This window comes from Dasypus novemcinctus, chromosome 6, assembly GCF_030445035.2.
Source record: "Dasypus novemcinctus isolate mDasNov1 chromosome 6, mDasNov1.1.hap2, whole genome shotgun sequence".
Taxonomy (NCBI): domain Eukaryota; kingdom Metazoa; phylum Chordata; class Mammalia; order Cingulata; family Dasypodidae; genus Dasypus; species Dasypus novemcinctus.
This window is the reverse complement of record NC_080678.1, coordinates 128,408,894-128,426,433: the sequence shown is the minus strand read 5'-3', so window position 1 is coordinate 128,426,433 and position 17,540 is coordinate 128,408,894. Positions and strand designations below refer to the sequence as shown.

The 17,540-nt window shown below is 42.5% G+C and overlaps 1 protein-coding gene across 2 annotated transcripts in view; it reads right to left on the bottom strand.

Annotated features, from left to right (window-relative positions):
- CCSER2 (coiled-coil serine rich protein 2) overlaps window positions 1-10,978 on the bottom strand; it is a 165,198-nt gene extending 154,220 nt beyond the window's left edge. For both annotated transcript variants that reach the window (XM_004484502.5, XM_004484500.5), the window contains exon 1: window positions 10,782-10,978. The gene's annotated coding sequence lies outside the window, so the exon portion shown is untranslated. The remainder of the gene's footprint in view (window positions 1-10,781) is intronic.
- Between the last annotated feature and the right edge of the window lie 6,562 nt (window positions 10,979-17,540).

Below are 17,540 nucleotides of genomic sequence, written 5' to 3'. Positions count from 1 at the left end.
AATAAAAAATACACATAACACTTTAGTATTCACAAAATATAAATTCAATTATTTTGGAATATGTGGTAAATTATTCAGAATACAAGGAAATCTTAATGTGCTTAAATTCTTTCTTCTGCAAATCTAGACTCTTTTTGTCCTAAGATCTACTATTAACAAAACAAGAGTGATATCAAGAAACTAAGGAGCTCCTCTATGATTTTATCTGGGTTCTGAAAATAATTCCTCAGTACTAAAAGACTTGGCCTATAAAACACACTAGATGATGTAGAGGTCCAGTGAGTGGACACCTGCAGCACCAGCACATTAGGCCAGTAACTTCCAGGAACATGCAACAAGGCTATCAGGAGCCTCCCCTGGGTATTAGCTGACGGTTAAACAGCATCTCTTCACAGCACTACTCAAATATATCAGCTTACAATTCCCCACACCAAAGCTCTCATCTGTATCGACTCACAGTCTCAAGATCTTCCTGCTCTTTAACTGGAATTTGGGCACTCAGAAAAGCGAAGTTTTCCTTGGAAACTTTTAATCCCTTTTCTAGCTCATTAAGAAAATGTCACATAAGATCCCTTCTGGCACTTATCCCAGACAGCCCCCTGTTTTCATATACCTTTTCTTGCTTTTTCCTTCTAATCCTAATAAATTGTCTTCTTCCTGCTTAACTAAATTCCTTGTTTAAAAAAAAAAGAGCAAATTATTTCATAAGAATGTTATCTGATATTTAGGAAACTGGCCTTTAATGAATAAACAAGGATTGGTCCAGGGTTTGTCAGGAGTTCCTACTAGATATAAACAGCATTTGCTTCCTGACTAGAGGTTATATAGAATACCTAGGACCAGGCAGACTTCCTCTAAAAGGGATTTTCACTGAAGTCTACTCGGGAAATTAGATCCTAACACAAGGAAACAGCAGCGGGAAGGCAGAGGGAAAGGCTCCATCAGCAGGGCTGGATCACCAGTGTAAAGTGAGGGATATGGGACAGAAGGCAGGTCAATTATCCCTTGTCAAAGACTGCTTAATTGTAAGAGAACTTAGTGACTAATTAGAGACAGAGAGGAGAGGTCAGAGACAATGCAGAGAAACCTAGGTGACTCACACAGATGGTGCTGTCACACGATGGTGCTGTTAGAAAACACCGATGGAGGGTGCGGGGAATCAAGGTTAGGGAGTGAGTTTAAGACGCTGAGTTTTAGGGTAGCAGAGGACCACAGACAACATCTAAATAGAAATGTCAAAGGGAAATCATGGAGAAAAAAATATTCAGATCAAAATAGAGATTTGAGATATATAATAAAACCATTAATAAATCTCATGTCAGAGATGTATTCACCAAATGCAATGAATGTCTCATGACGATGGAGGAGGCTGTTGTTATGGGGGAAGGAGTGGGGGGAGGGGGGAGGAGGGTACATGGGAACATGTAACATTAAAAAAATAAAGACAAATAAATAAATAAATCTCATGTCATTATTTGCTCATGTCAACAACTATTTAATAAGATATTAATTTCCTAAGATACTTTAGGATATGATTCTGTCTTTAGAAATGTTGTATGAAGTGTTCATATGTAGAGTCTGTACAAATTAAATGATATAAATACCCACCCAAATGGAAAAATCAAAATGGGGTCATAATCATTTACTTTACTCAATCGTCATCCAACAAAAATCTACTGAAGTGTGGGGAGTGGATGGAATTCAATAGTTGAGCACCTGCTTCCCATGTATGAGGTCCAAGGTTTAATCCCCAGTACCTCCTAAAAATAAAAATGGAAAAGAAAGAAAGAAAAAATCTACTGAGTGATTAAAAATTTGCATTGGGGCAGGCTAGACCAGTCACAAAAGCAAATAGAATAAAATATAGCAAATAGGACAACAATATAACTTCATAATGTTGCAGGGACAGAGGCAACAAGTGGTGTCACGGAGGATGAGTACAAAGGGCATGATGAAGACATGCCCAGCAGCTTTCCTGGAAGAAGAAAAATTTACACTGGGCCTTTAAAAAGATGAACTGATTTACTGCGATAGCCAAGAAGTTGAGTGCTATTCTAGAACAAAAGGAGGAGCATGCACAAAGGCGCAGAGAGACCCAAAAGCTCCAGGTCTTCCCGGAAGCATGGCAGAAGACAGGGCTCAGACAGCGCAGCCCTCCTGCAGGCTGCCGGGGAAGCCAGCCTTTTCATACGGTAACCCCAAGGTAAGAAACTCCAAATGTGCATTGGAATCCCCCACGGAGCATTCTAGACACCTGAAGCAAAGCCCGTGTTCGAACAGGAGGTGGGCAAGAGGCAGAAAGAGGTCAAACCACCTTCGAAAGACAACAGGGAGCCAGAGTAGATTTTTAACCATAGCAGGACCTGATCAGACCTGTGCTTCAGAAATCCAAAAGTCAGTGGTGAAGGGAAGTGGTGAAGGGAAGATAATCTGGAGGAAAATCAATGGCAATGACTGAGAAGCTATGGCAATGATGCTACAGCACAAGATATTGACTACTACTTATGCAAACACACAAATGAAACACAGAAAGGTACATAAAGTGCTCTAACTGTTTTATGTGCTTTCAACACAGTATTCTAAACTCATTTCAGACATCAACTCAATAATCAGAAACAGTTACAGTAAGAGTGTGTTGGATGCATTAATAAAAACAAGAGGATGATGCAGGGAAAAAGAGTACCAACCACATTTTCCCCTTAAAAGTACTTAATTTGGACTTCAAATTTTTTGTATTTTAATTTGTAAGTTTATTTTTTTTATTTTTTAAAGATACTTAGAATAAAACTACTATACCAGAAAGAGATCACAAAATCAAATTTAGAACCTACCGCAGTCTAACTACAGTACAAAACCGCTGAGAGAAACATGGAAGTGTCACCAGAAAAAAATAAGGTAGCAAATATAAGGCCACTTAACCCATTTCCTAATAATTTATTTCAAAAAGATTTTTACTCACATATAAAGCTATAGTTTTAAAAGTCATGAAAATTCACCCTCTACCAAAACATAATGGGGGAGGGAAAATGCCCTTCAATGCATCTCCCCACAAGGCAACTGTCTTCATTTGAAAGAAATAGGGAAATATGCAAAGACATGTACCTGATAATGATGGACCCAAGTACACTAATTGGGCTAAGAATAATTTCATTTACTTTTCAGAGAACAGGCTCCAGCAATTATCCTTTCTCTTGCACCATCATTTTTTCCTCTCCATTGGCTCCTTCTATCAGCCAAATACAAATATACTAGAAAAGCTCCCATTTAAAAAAAAAAAAATTTAATTGACTCTACTTCCCCTCTAGCTACCACCCTGGTTTTCAGCTTCACTTTACAGCAAACTCTTCAAAAGAACTGTCTAACCTTGCTGTCTCCCATTCAATCTTAAACCCCCTCCAGTCCAGCTTTTATTTCCACCACTCCACCAGAAACACCTCTCGCTCCCCTCCCTCCCTTCCTCTCTCCCCCCAATCCCCCAATAAACACTGCATGATCCCAAGGGTAAGTCTTTGGACTTCACACTGGCAGCCAAGGTTATCTCAGTCTGCCTAGGTTATCTCAGTCTCATGTCAGTAAATACAATCTATATATCAATGACTCCAAAATTCCTATCTCCAGCCCAGACCTCTGCCCAGTATACCCAGCTGCCTACACAGTTATTTCCATGTGGATTTCTAACAGGCATCTCAGACTTAACACGCCAAATCAAACTCTCCCTGAAACCTGCTTCTCCAGCTGTCTTCCCCATCTCAGTAAACAGTAACTCCATTCTTCCAACTGTGCAGGCCAAAAACCACAGCCCACATCCAACTATCACCAAATTTCCCGTTGGCTGTGCCTTCAAAATGCATACAGAACATGAGTACCCCTGACCAATTTCACTGCTGCCCTCCTGGCCCAAAGTCACATCACCTCCCCAGGGGTTTACTGCAGGAGCCTGCTAAATGATCTCCCCTCCCCTCCTCACTCTCAGTCTCTACAAGGCAGCCGAGAGGTCTATCAGAGACAAGTAAAAACCTTCCATTGGCTTCCTGCCTTCACAGTAAAAGTCAAAGTCCTTACAATTCCCAGCAAGGCCTTGTATAATCTGAAACCCTCACCCTCTGCTTCATCAGCTGCCAATCATGTCCCTGAAGGCCTCCTCTGACCTACTTGCCACTCCCTGAACAGGCCAAGCAGGGCCTTTGCACTCATGGTTTCACCTTCCTCCAGTGCTCTAATACCTGCACAGGCCACAGCCTCTCCTCTCAGATCTCTGCTCAAGCATCACTTACCACTGAGGCCTTCCTCAAGATATATAACCACATGATGCAAAGCAGGCATAGCCCCTCACATGACCGTACCTTCCCCCCCTACTCTGCTTTGTTTTTCTCTACAGCACTATAATCACTGACATGTTACATGGATTCACGTTTGCTTTCTGCATCTTGTTATCAGAATGTAAGCTCCGTAAGGGCATAAAAGGCGTTTTGTTCACTGCACTGTTCCTAGCAATTGCTCAGAGGGTAATGAAGGAATGACTGGAATACACAAATGAGGAAAATCCAGACTGAGAACCTACTCCTCAAAGCCAGGACTAAGGGACTATACTGTGTAGAACTTCTCAGGACCAAGAAAAATGTCAACTGTAAGCAGAGTCATAACAACGGCCAAACCCAAAACTCCAGCTGTGCCCATAATCAATAAGAGCTGATAAGTCCGTACGATCATAAATGAGGTAACAGACTTCAAATATTTAAAAAAATAAAAATAAAAGAGGAGGGGGAGAGAAAGATGGCCTTCTCTGCCTCCCCACCCCCCGAGGGAAAAAAAAAAACACCTGGATCTGCTTCCTATACCTTCATATGTTCCTGGATAAACTGGCCTACCAACTCTGCCCAAAATATCAGCAGGCCCACCCTACAATCTTAAATAGCTGTTATGCATAGGCCCTGCTTTTCTAAGCTAGTATGTTCAGAGTACTTTGTAACTCCCAACCCTAACACTGGCTGCCAAGACATAATGGTCAGAGAAAGCTCTCAAATTTCCCCCAAAGCACTCGGGCTGCAACCAAATAGCATTAATTCGATAACAACAACAATTTAAAGTACCTTCTGGTGTCTGCCTCCTCCCTCCCTCAGTTGTCTCTAGTGTATTCTGGGGCTAGGCCATCAAAGATTTCTTTTTTTTTTTTTTAAACTTTATTTTATTTTATTTTGCATTTTAAAGAGAGAGAGATTGTCAAGGAAAAGGAAGGAGAAATTATCCACACTATTTCTCTTTTCCCCTTCCTGTTGTACTTAGCAAGAAAGAAACTGGGCAGATGAAAACTGGGAAAGAATAGGCAGAGTGGAGAGTAAGGCTGCTCAGAAGAAACCAACAGCAAATGACTCTGAAAATCAAACATGAAGTAATAGGCTGACCAAGGAAATTTAAAGCAAGACTCCACACTTTGTATAACTGTAGATCTACACAAGGGAATAGAGGTTCTTAATTATTTAGAATGATGGCCTTGGGGCATTTTTAAGATCAACTACAGGCAAAGATGATGGAACTAAAGTCAAACGAACCCTACTGATCAAGGTGGCAAAGTAAATAGGTGAAAAACTTATAGATTCAGCCTTTATGCATCCTCTGGCTTGCCAATGGCTTGGAACATAAATATAACTAATCAGAAGTTTTTAAAGGCAAGGAAAGCAACTCTGGGTCATTCAAAAGCAATGAACATAAAAGATGAAAGGGTACACCTAATCTGTTGCCTCACTTATAAAGAAAGGGCTGTTCTGATTGGTTGGTGTCAACAGGTTGAGTCATGCTCCAGCATCAGCACCTGTAGCAAGCAGAGGTGAGAAATCAAAAGAAGCAGGAAGCCACAGATACTGAGAAACACACGGGGGAAAGTCTGTGCAAAAGGGCAATTTAGCTCTATAAAACCACTGACCACCAACATATCACATTACAGCATACACCTGAGGGACACCCTTTATGTTAGCACAGGCTAACACTTCCCTCCCTCCTCCCTCCTCCCTCCTCCCCGACAGCTGTCACTTTCTAGGTGTTTCCCACCCCCAGTTCAGGCTCTGCCCTCTTCCTGCATTAGCTCATCCATGCCTTCTACTCAGTCCCTGACCTTGACAAGCACACAATCAATCTGATGGGGGAGGTGGAGATGTCTCTAAATTAGGTACATCACAGTCAATGCTGCAGAAGAAATACAACTAAGTGCTGTGAGCGCATATTCATTAGCCATCACCATCCACATGGTGTCCCTCCAAATCAACGCTCCACCTTTCCTCCCTTGTAAGTCAACTGTGAGGTCCTGTATCTTTTCATAACACCAGTTTCTACTTCCACCTTACAGGTCAGGATGCCATTCCTCATATGACCTATTCCAACCACTTCCTACCAGAAACATAATCCAGTTTATTTTCCACCCAATTCTATTAACTTGCTTTGAAACAACTAATATCTTTCCAATGCCCACAAGATAAAGCCCAAATACTCTGCACAGCAAAGAAGATAACATAATAGTACACTTTTCCAACAGTGCCTTTGAAAAAGTTACCAAATGAACACTCAGCTAGAGTAAGTGGTGGAACAGGGCAGTTAAAAGCAAGCAGTTGCACCTCTTCCTACCGTTTGGCAGGTCACTCAGCTTCTCTAAGTTTTCTGATTTGCAAAATCAGGATACTAAGAAAACTTATCTCAAAGGATTACTGTGAGGATTAAAGAAGAAGCTACATGCCAAGGACCAGCAATAACACAAGACTAAATCAGGGTTAACTATGATCCTGGGCCATCTCGTTAATCCAAAGGGAGCAGATAACCTAGGTTTTGCTCTCTCAAATTTTTGTGATTAAAATACAAGCTAAATCAGAAAATAAGAGTTAAATCAGAAAAGACCTTCTGTTTAGGCCCCTGAGCTAACAAAGCTTTTAGCCAAAACACTGCTTTGATGAAAAATTTTGACTTGTCTAAATTTTATCACAATTTATTAAAAAAATAAGAGTACTCATTTATATAAAAAATAACTGGGTTTTCTTTTTTCTTATTCAAATTCAGGAATAAAAAAAGCAGTAGCTTACCAATGGGAGATTCATTTAGAGATTATAAGAATGTGGTTTTCTATAATATAGAACCCACATAAATGCAATCTCACATATTTAATTTGCTAAAAACATACACCATATAACAAAACAAACTCTAAAAGATGAAGAAATAAAAGTATGCAACAGATTTTGGAGTGGCATTCATTCTCAAACCTCACAACTGAAAATCAAAACATGTAATCACAATTTAAAAATAATCAATGGTTTTGATAATATTAAAAACTACAAATCCTACAATAAAAATAACAAAAATAAAGTAGATCAGAAACATATTTCAAAGAGTTAATATATTTACGGTATTATGTCCTCATGAAAACCAGTAAAAAGGTCCAAGTAAGTTCATAGGCAAAGGACAAACAATTCACAAGGAGAAAATTAACAAAATTAGAAAAATACTGAATTTGCTTTTCTATGATTGGTGGTGATGTTTGACAGCAGGTACCCATTTTAAAAAACAAACTTATAAAGTAATGCCTCTAAAAGAATGATAAAACTAGCAACCAAACTCTGCCAGAGGCAGTGTAAATCCATAGAAATTTTCAGAAACAGAGCTGGTAATGTTTTTCAAAAATGAGAAAAATCTTCATACTCTTTGACCTTGCAATGCCCCTGCTGGGACTTTAGCCTAAAGGAAAGTAGCAAAAGGAAGGATAGCTATATCTATATACAAGCTACACTTCTTGAAAAATAGGAAGCAACCTAGAGCTGTCCAATTATTAAGAAACAAATAAGCAACTCACCTCACTTTAACATTGTATAATAACTTACAGGTATGAAAACTAAGGCAAAAAGAAAAACATTTAATATAAAAAAAATTTTATGCCTTGCATTTTTTATTATAGTATAAAATCACATAGACTATAATATATAACAAAAAATAAATGAGATGAAAAATTGAAGTTTTTCATTTTTTTCTTATTTCTTTGACCACTATGTAGTTTGTGAAATAAAAAGCCTGTTGGAATTGATCAGGCCTACACTAAGTGCACATTTCAGAGGCCTGAAACCACAATCATCAATTTTTCCAATACCTATGACCATAGTAGTTCTACAGGCTCTTCTCACATATGGGCTAGCCATACATGTCATTTTAGCCATGGTATTATCCAGCTGTACCCTTATTATATTAAAATCTCATTTTATCACCAAACTGTAAGTGTATGTGGTACCTCCATATGGTGAGCTGTCAGGGAGCATCTGGATAGAGGGCCCCAAGCGCAGAGGTTAGAAACAACGGGGCAGAGTAGAAGGGGGGAGGTTAGGTTTCTCCTATATCCCCAAATGAATTATTGTGTTTCTCAGCCACTCAAGGGCTCTAGAGTCCTAGGCATAACAGCTAAAGATTCAAGGAAAGACAAAATACAGGCAGTCTGCATTTCCTCTGCCAAGTGCCAAGTCTCTCATTTTCTCCCAAAGCACCAGAGTAGAGAAAAATATGCATGCAGGCAGTCAGGAGAGTAGGATACAGGTGATCCCAACTAACCTTAAGCAAGTTACTTATCTTTCAGCCTTTATTTGTTTAATGGGTAAAATAAAGTCAAACCAAGTAATCTGTCAGTTCCTTTCAAGTTCGCTGTTCTATTCACTTAACAGATTCTTTCCCAATACATACCCAGGAGTATCACAACTCCCTCCCAGACTGTAAAACGATCATTAAAAGTCACAATTAGAAAACTGGGAGCAAAGGGAAAGAAATCCACAGATGGCCAAAACACCTGGACTGTAATCCCAGCTCTGTCCCTGTCCCACTGTGTGACCTTGGGCAAATTACTTCGCCTCAAAATAAAACTATAGATCAATGAAGCAGCAATCCTTACTAACTGTGCCCTTTTTAGTCCCACGTCATAAAATGGGTGGTTGTGGTTTTTCTCCTGTCATAACTGTATTTTCATTCCTAACCAGCAACAATTAATTTGACTTCATTCTTTAAAAGTCCGTTATGCAACCATCTTTTCTAAGTTTTCTGAGATTTAAAAAAGAGATAGTCTAAAGCATTTTGCAGATCATAAAACTATATTCAAGGCTGGAACCATTCTTCAGAAAGTCAATAAATACTTTTTGTGCACTTGTGTCATACAACAGCATGTGCTAGAGTCACAAAGGTCCTTTCCCTTATGAAGCCCAAAAATCTGATGGAGAGAGATACATGAATAAATTATCAACAACCAATTGAAAAATGCTAACTGCGGAAGGTACTATGTACTGCTGGATGTTGTAGAGAAGGACAACTATCAGATGAGAGGGGTCTGAAAAACTCAGAGGTGATATTTTGGTTAGGTCTTAAAGGGCAAGCTATTCATTTACCAGGTAGAGAAGAAGTGAATTTAAAACAAAGGGAACAGATAAATAAAATCACAAAAGAAGATGCCATCTTCAGAGAACTGCAAGTGGGGGAGGCAGGAGCCACAGCAGCAGATGAAACTGGAAATACAGACAAGGACCAGAAATTTTTAAGCAGGCTGAATCTTACCAATATGGAGAGTCATGGAATCAAAGGCCCCTCTTCAACCATGCAAAGGAGTCGAGTCAAAGTAACAACAACAACAAAGCAGAAATTGATTTAGAAAGGTAAAATAAATTGGTTTTAAAAAATGAGGACTTCCTGCTCTCAGGATGGCTTCTAGCAGTTTCTGACTGTGGGATAGTAACACAACATTGAACTAAGGACAAATTACAGCTAAAGGAGTCAATGTGTGTATTTTATCGAAAGATTATTTGAAGTCAGTGTTGTTGAGAACACTAAAGAAGGCAACCAAATAAGAAACAAGTGCTGTAATACATAAAGAGAGGCAAAACAGTAATAAATTGTGAGAAGACACAGATTTGACTTCAGGCAAAACATTCAGGAACGTGCACAACCTTATCACATACTGACTACAGATTAGGCATGTTTTGAATTTATCACTTGCAGAAGGAGAACATGTCAAATTTCCTTTTGGTTAAAGAAGACCTGACACCACAAAACTCTCTTTAAAGTAAAAAACGATGCTTCCAAAAAACCCAACAAAATTAATAGGTTCCATTAATATTTTAATGCTCAGAAAAAAGGGAGAAAGGGAATAATACCTTTCCCAAGGGCTATTTTTAAAAGGCTGAAGCTCAATTTATCTCCCCTGCAGGGCTGAGACACCCAGGCTCCGATCTGAGACCACGAAGAACCCATGCATCAGTAATTTCCGGGCTGCCAAGGCCTAGTGGACCAGCGGCAAGCCGGAGTGCCTGGGTCGCCTACAAAGATGAATTTGCAATAATTGGAAATTTCAGACCCAGGCGTGGCCTCCAAGGACCACCTCAAGAGTCGCTCCTTTCCCTGACAAAACGTAGGTGCATGAAAAACCTCGGTATAAAAATAGCAGGTGCAAAAGAAGAAAAGCATCGGTCCCTATGGCAACGATGCGGTCCCCCAAAGTTTCCTCTCAGGACGTGCTTTAGGGCGTGTCTACTCCGGCCTCGCAATTAAAGAACAGCGCCCGGTCGTCCCGGCGCCCGCGCGTCCCCCGCCGGCCCTCAGCATCCTGGCTCCCGGCCCCCGGGCCTCGGCCTCGCCGGGATCTCCGGTCAAGGGCGCAGCCCCGACCCGGGCCCCCCGCGGACGGGGGGCGTCCGGCCTCGGGGTCGCGGGGGAGGCGAGGAGCGCGCCGCCCGCCCGCAGCCCCCAGCCCGGGCTGCCGCCGGCCCCGGCCCTCCTCTCACCGTGCGGAGGTCGCGCTGCCTCCTCGGCCGCAGCCCGGCTGCGGGTGGCCCAGGCGGCGCGGGGACGGAAGGTGTAGCGAGACCCGCCGGTCACATCCCCGCAGCAGCCCGCAGCGCCCGCGGCCTGAGGCAGCGCCGGACGCCCGCGCCGCGCCCTCCCCCGGCCGCCTGGGCTCCGCCCTCGGGGCCCGCGCAGCGCGCGCGCGCAGCCCCGCCCCCAAGCCGCCGTGCGCAGGCGCCGGGCTCTCGAGGCCGGGCCCCGCCCCCTTGCCCCGGCCCCGCCCCCGCCCCGCCCCCGCCCTCCCTCCGGCCTAGGCTCCGCCCCTCCACGGACACGCCCCTCCGCTGACCTTGCCTCTCTGTCCCCTGACTCGGGAGTTTGCTAGGATCACCTGCAGCGGACTCCCTCGGCTAGCATTTGCTGCCTGACAGCCGTCCAACCCGTCACCTCCGCCTCCAGCTCCTGAGAAGTCAGGAGAGGGCTCAGCACGGGGGTGAGATGAGCTCCCCCCGCCCGTTGCTGGTGCAGACTCCCTCCAGATTTTGCGTTTCCAAGCGCGTCCCTGGCCCCCCGCCCTCGCGTGCTCCGGGCATGAGTCACGCCCCCTGCCCACCTCAGCAACGCACGGGGTCTTGCTGAGGTCTAGGGGAAAGGGCACCCTAAGTGCTGGGATTTGGAACGACTCCGGGTTCCTTTTCTCAGGGGCCAAGTTTTCCTTGCCTTCGGGTCGTCCATCCCCCCAGGCAGTCTCTCCCGCAGCCTGGACCTGCCCTTGAGTGTCCTCACCCTAGCAGCTTCTCTGGTCTGGACGGCTCTTAAAGCTCTGGGGCTCCCTTATCTGACAGTAGACTAGCTGCTCTCTGAAATCCTTGCACGTATATCCACAGTCTGACAGCAATAAACAACACTTAACAGAGGATTTCTTGGAAAACAGGCACTTCTTCATATGCCTAGACCAGTGACGCTCAAAGGCGTAAAGGGCGACGAGGCTTAGACTGAACTGAGTGCACATGTGCAAAGCCACATTTCATTTAATAATACATTGGTTTATTTTTGGAAAATAAAGTCATTTTAAATATCAAACCTTAGAAATAAAAGTTTAATTTCTTAGATGATAAAATGCATGCTTTAAATGTTGAGAAAACTAGGTCTAAACACGCTACAATTTTTCTTTGAATTAAATCAGGTAATTAGAAAGACAAGCACCAGCCTGAATTCTTGAACACACACACAACTCCCTCAAGAGTTGCATTTACTGAAATGTGCTTTGGTCCATGCCATCAGCTATATTGAAAGATGGTACCCGAAATGGGCTCCTACAGCTTGACAGCCTCCATATGAACATCCGGGAAAGGAACATTTCAAAGCCAAAGCCAGTTCCCCAAACCAGAAGAGCTGTGCAGCTCCCAACTGCTAGGTGCTTATCTCAGGTTGCCTCCTGTCTTTGGCAGCTGGCAAGTACTAAATCACTGGGGCACATTGAGACAGGTTCTCAATCTTAATCCACATCCCTGTGGGTGTGGACCCATTGTAAAGAGGACATCTTGGAAATGTTATTTTTAATTAAGGTGTGGCCCAACTGATTGAGGGAAGGTCCTTAATTAGGATTACTGGAGGCCCTATAAAGAGAAAGAAATGGAAGGGGAAGGAGCCAGAACCCTAAGAGAGAGGAGGGCCAGTGCCATGTGTTGTGAGGCAGGTATGAACCATGGGATGTTATAGACTTTGGGGAGAAAGCAATGCCTTGTTGACCCCTCGATTTTGGACTTCTAGCCTCAAAACTGTGAACCAGGGAGCAGATGTCGCTCTGTGATTGAGCATCTGCTTCCCACGTATGAGGTCCACATATATGCCTCCTAAAAACAAAATAAAACAAAAAACAGCAAATAAACAAATGAAAAAACCAACCTGGGGGAGCTGGTGTAGCTTAGTGGTTGAGCACTAGCTTCCCACTTTTGAGGTCCCGGATTCAATTCCTGGCTCCAGTACCTCAAAAAACAAACAAACAACAAAAAAAACCCTACGAGTCTATGAATTCCTGTTGTTTAAGCCAACTCACTGCGTGGTATTTGTCATAGCAGCATGGTCAACTAAGACGGTCACCCTTCCCCATCCTCCTCTACAAACTGTAGGAACCTTACTGGATGCTTGTTGTAGATGAGCATTTCCCAGCATTATCTAATTTTTCTAATTTCTCTTTTGTTTTTGTCCCAATTTCCTCATTTCCTTTGTTGCTTTCATGTCACATTAATTCTATTTCTATTAACAACCTTAAATTATATTTACAAAAAGATTAAATATTAAATATACATGTGCATTATATTTGTATATATGTGTATAGTTACATATACATAAACCTCTCCCTAGAGTCCGACCCTGAAGGTCTGAAGCCTCCTTCTAACTGAGGCTGAGGGGGAGAGGGTGGGCCAAACTGAGCAGTGGTCCTCAAACGTGAGGGTCTTTCAGAATCACCTGGAGCACTGGCTCAGCAAGCTGTGGACACCACAGCTTGCCAATGCCCAAGAAATTACATTTCTACCAAGGTCCAAAGTGATGCCATGCCACTCAGAGACCACACTCTCAACAATCACTCCAACCTGGCAGAAGATGTCCTCTTGAGAAGACCACCTCCCAGGAGCCCATGGAGGAGCCATGTTGACCAAGGTCTAAGAGTCACCTCCTGCCAGATGGCCAGAATTCAACTGTGTCAACCTTCACCACAGGCCAGGCCAGCGAGATAACAGCTGGGAAAGCCAGGCCCTCACCCCAGCCCCAGACCTGGGTGGAGGAAGGAAGACGAGGGTCAGCAGTGGCTGGTATGAAACGCCATGGTGGAAATGCACATGGCGTGATGGTACTTCCTTGTGTGTATTTTTTGGATGGGCCCAGTGATGTCAGAGCACAGAGACAGGGAGTCAGGGGTTTTTGTGGGGGTGCGGCCTGGACTCCGTTGTTTGTTAAGAAACAAATAGTACGTAAGATGACCTGAAATGTTCAGGAGAGGAAAAGTTCAATTTACTGGAGGCATGTATGGGGACGTGTCCAGAAAAGAATCTGTGAGCATATTTTGAACATTTTAAATGTAAGTTTTTGTTGGATTAAAAAATATGTATCTACATTGTAAACATAAAAGAGAAGACAACGAAAAGACTTCAACCACAATTCTCTGTTATACACACATAATAAAATCTCAATAGTATTTTAGTGTATTTTCTAATAACTTCATGATATGTTTTTATTTGTTCTGAGTTAATATTTCTGGGACCCTAGGTAATTTTTTTTTTAGCTTAAACAATACAAATGTATCATCTTACAATTCAGATTATCTTAAATCAGAAATCCAAAATGGGTCTCCCTGGGCTAAAACCAAGGTGCTAGCTGGTCTGTGCTCCCCTCTGAAGGCCCCAGGGGACACTGTTTCCTTGCCATTCTCAGCATCAAGAGGCCACCAGCTCTCCTTGGCTTGGGGTCCCTTCCACCATCTTTAAAGCCAGTTGACTGGCTGCGTCCTCACATCACATGGTTCTGACTTCCTCTTCTTGCCTCCCTCTTTCACTTGAAGAATCCATGCAATTACACTGGACCCACTGCACTAATCCAGGAAAATCTCCCTATTTTAGCAACAGCTGATTTGCGATCTCACTTCCATCTGCAATCTGTTTGGGGTCCTGCTAAGGGAAATTTTAGGGTGCCATGGGTCCAATGGTGCAAAGTTCACAAACTGACTGCTGCAGATAAAATTCAGCCAACAGAAACATTCTGTTTGTTTTTTTTTAGGAAGTACTGGGGATTGAACCTGAGACCTTGTACATGAGAAACACACTCAGTCACTGAGCTCCACCATCTCCACCTGACAGACACATTTCGTCCCTCCCATGCCATAATTTTTTTCTTTTAAATTTTTGAATCAGTTACCAACATGTGAAAATTGATCAGTTTCACATAAAATCAAAATTCTCTCCAATTTGCCACAGCCTTACCATGCCCTCTTGTCTCATACTTGACCTGATCCAAGTCATTTGCCATTTGCCATCCCGCCGAGAGGCTCAAGCAAGACTGCAGTTTCAAAACAATTAAGCTTTACCCTTGATGGAGCGCTCACTCCAGGTCTATATTTCCACTCTTGATTTTGTGCTAGGTGCAGTCCCTTATAGTAAACTATTTAGGCTGCTAAAGGTGGCATAGAGGGCCCACAAAAGCTAAGAAATATTTTTTTCCTCATCAGAAAAATTGATAATCTCAGTGAAAGAAAATTCCAAAACAAAACAAACAGGAAAAACCAGACTACCAAGTTGCTCCCAAAGTAGAAGAGATCTGGAATAAAAAAACAAACTCTAAAAAAAATTGATAGCTATTTTTAAAAGTTTATACAATAAATACAATAAAAGATGCTTAGGCTTACCATGTTTTTTTTTTTTTCAGGAGATACCAGGAATTGAACCCAGGACCTTGAATATGTGAAACTCACACTCAACCACTGAGCCACACCCACTCCACAGGCTTGCCTATTTTTTTTTTCCAAAAATTTCCCCCCTGAGATGGCTCCCTTGTCTGTTGGCTCATTGTTTCTACTCATTGTCTGTGCTCCTTGTCTGCTTGTTTTTTCTTTAGGAGGCGCTGGGAACCAAACCTGGGACCTCCCATGTGGGAGGCAGGCACTCAACTGCTTGAGCCACATCACTCCTATATTTTAAAGTGAATTATTTCATGGTTTGAGGAAAAAATAATTACCACTGTGTTAAAAAAATAAAAACAAAACTCTCTTCCAGACTATAGAAAATTAGGAAAGAATTTTCCCATCTGCAGCTGACACTTACTGGTAATCTACTTGACAGCCATTCCTTTATCTGACTTTCTATGGCAGATCCTGCCTCCCCTGATAGACATCAAATGGCAGCACGTCACTGCCCCAGCCTCCCTCAGCTAGGTGATGCGTGCACCTCCAGTCCTAGTGATGGGACCTGAAGGGGGAAATGCTTTGGTGATAAGACTCAGGAGAAGAAAGTCCCCTTTTTCCTGCTTTGAGTGATGTCAGGTGAGAAAGGCTTGAAGCTGTGGCGACCACACTGCAGCTTTGCAACGGGAGGCTGGGATCACAGAGATTCTCATCAGGGAACTGCCTCCTTCTGCACCATCCTAAGTTGGTTACTGCCAAATGCATCCTGTTTTACAATACTTTTTTTTTTTGGAAGCTAGAATAAGCTTAGGGATCTAACATATCATAACACAGCTACTAAATGCAGTTGTGTTGCTATAGGAAAAAAAAACACAAAAACGAAAAACAGTCATGTTAACATTCAGTCCACCAGCCTCCACCTGGCTGAGTTCTAGGAAAACATGGCAAACGACACAGGGATCACATTTTGCTCCCTCTTGAATCATTGCTAAATTGACTGTAAATATTGCCACCATGGTCAATTTCAAGCTCTCGACCTGATGCCTCTGAATGCAGAGGAAAGAGATGCACCCAGCAGGCTCTCAAAAGCCAATGGGAAATTGTCCATCGACAGATGAATGGAAAATTAAAGTGTGGTATACACATGCACAGCCCTAAAAAGGAATGAAGTCCTGATACATGCAACAATATGGATGGACCTTGACGACATCATGCTGAGTAAACAGGTCAGACACTAAAGGACAAATATGGTATGATCTCACTGATCTGAAATAATTAGAATAAACAAACTCATAAGACTTAGACTCTAGAATGTAGGTTACCAGGGATGGTAAGGATAGGGAATGGGAAGTTAAGGCTGAAAACGTGCGTGATGTAAATGTTATGTATGGTATTGGATGGTGGTGATAGGCACACTACATTGTGAACCCAATTAACATCACTGAAATGTATTTCTGAATATGATCAAAAGGGGAAATGTTAGATTGCAAAAATGAAAAGAAATTATTTTTTTTTAATCCATGAAACTACACTATTCAAAGAGTGAACCCTAAGTTATGCCATGGACTTAAATAGTTCAAATATAAAACTATGCTATCATCAATTGTAACAAATGTTTCACACCAGTGACAGGTGCTGGTGGTAGGGTGGTGAATGGAAAGCTTCTATTTTATGCAAAGTAGTTCTGTAAACCCACAACTGCTCTAAGAAAGAAAGAGAAGATGGAGAAGGAGAAGGAGAAGGAGAAGAAGGAGGAGAAAAAAAAACAAAAAATAACCCACTGGCATGGAGTCGCAAGGAAGAGCTGAACCAGCCCACGGGACCAAGAGCTGTCCCCTGCCCATGTGGCAATGGCAAGGTTCTAAAAACATAGGTAGATTTTCACTGTTGAATGTTCTTGATCATTTGTGAGTTTGCTAGCATTTTTTTTAACTTGATTTTTTAGACCACTCTTAGGTTTACAGAAAAATTGCACAGAAAGTACAAAGGATTCCCATGTACCCCCACAGGTACCCCACCTACAGTTTCTCCTGTTACTAACAGCTTGCATTACTGTGGTACATTTGTTACAATTGAATACTGATATATGCCTTTGCAACATATGGTGCTGGAAGAACTGGCTATCCACATGTGAAAAATATCGACTTTGACATCTAAATGAAAATTCATTGGACTGGTAGTCAGGGGCAGGGGTGGAGGTGGAGAATGAGGCAAAAATGCTCAATTGGTACAGAGTTTCTGTTTGAGATGATGGAAAAGTTTTGGTCATGGATGGTCGTGCCTGCAGGAGAACATGCCAATTATATTTAATGCCACCCAAATGTACACTTGAGTGTGGCTAAAAAGTGGCAAAAATGATGAA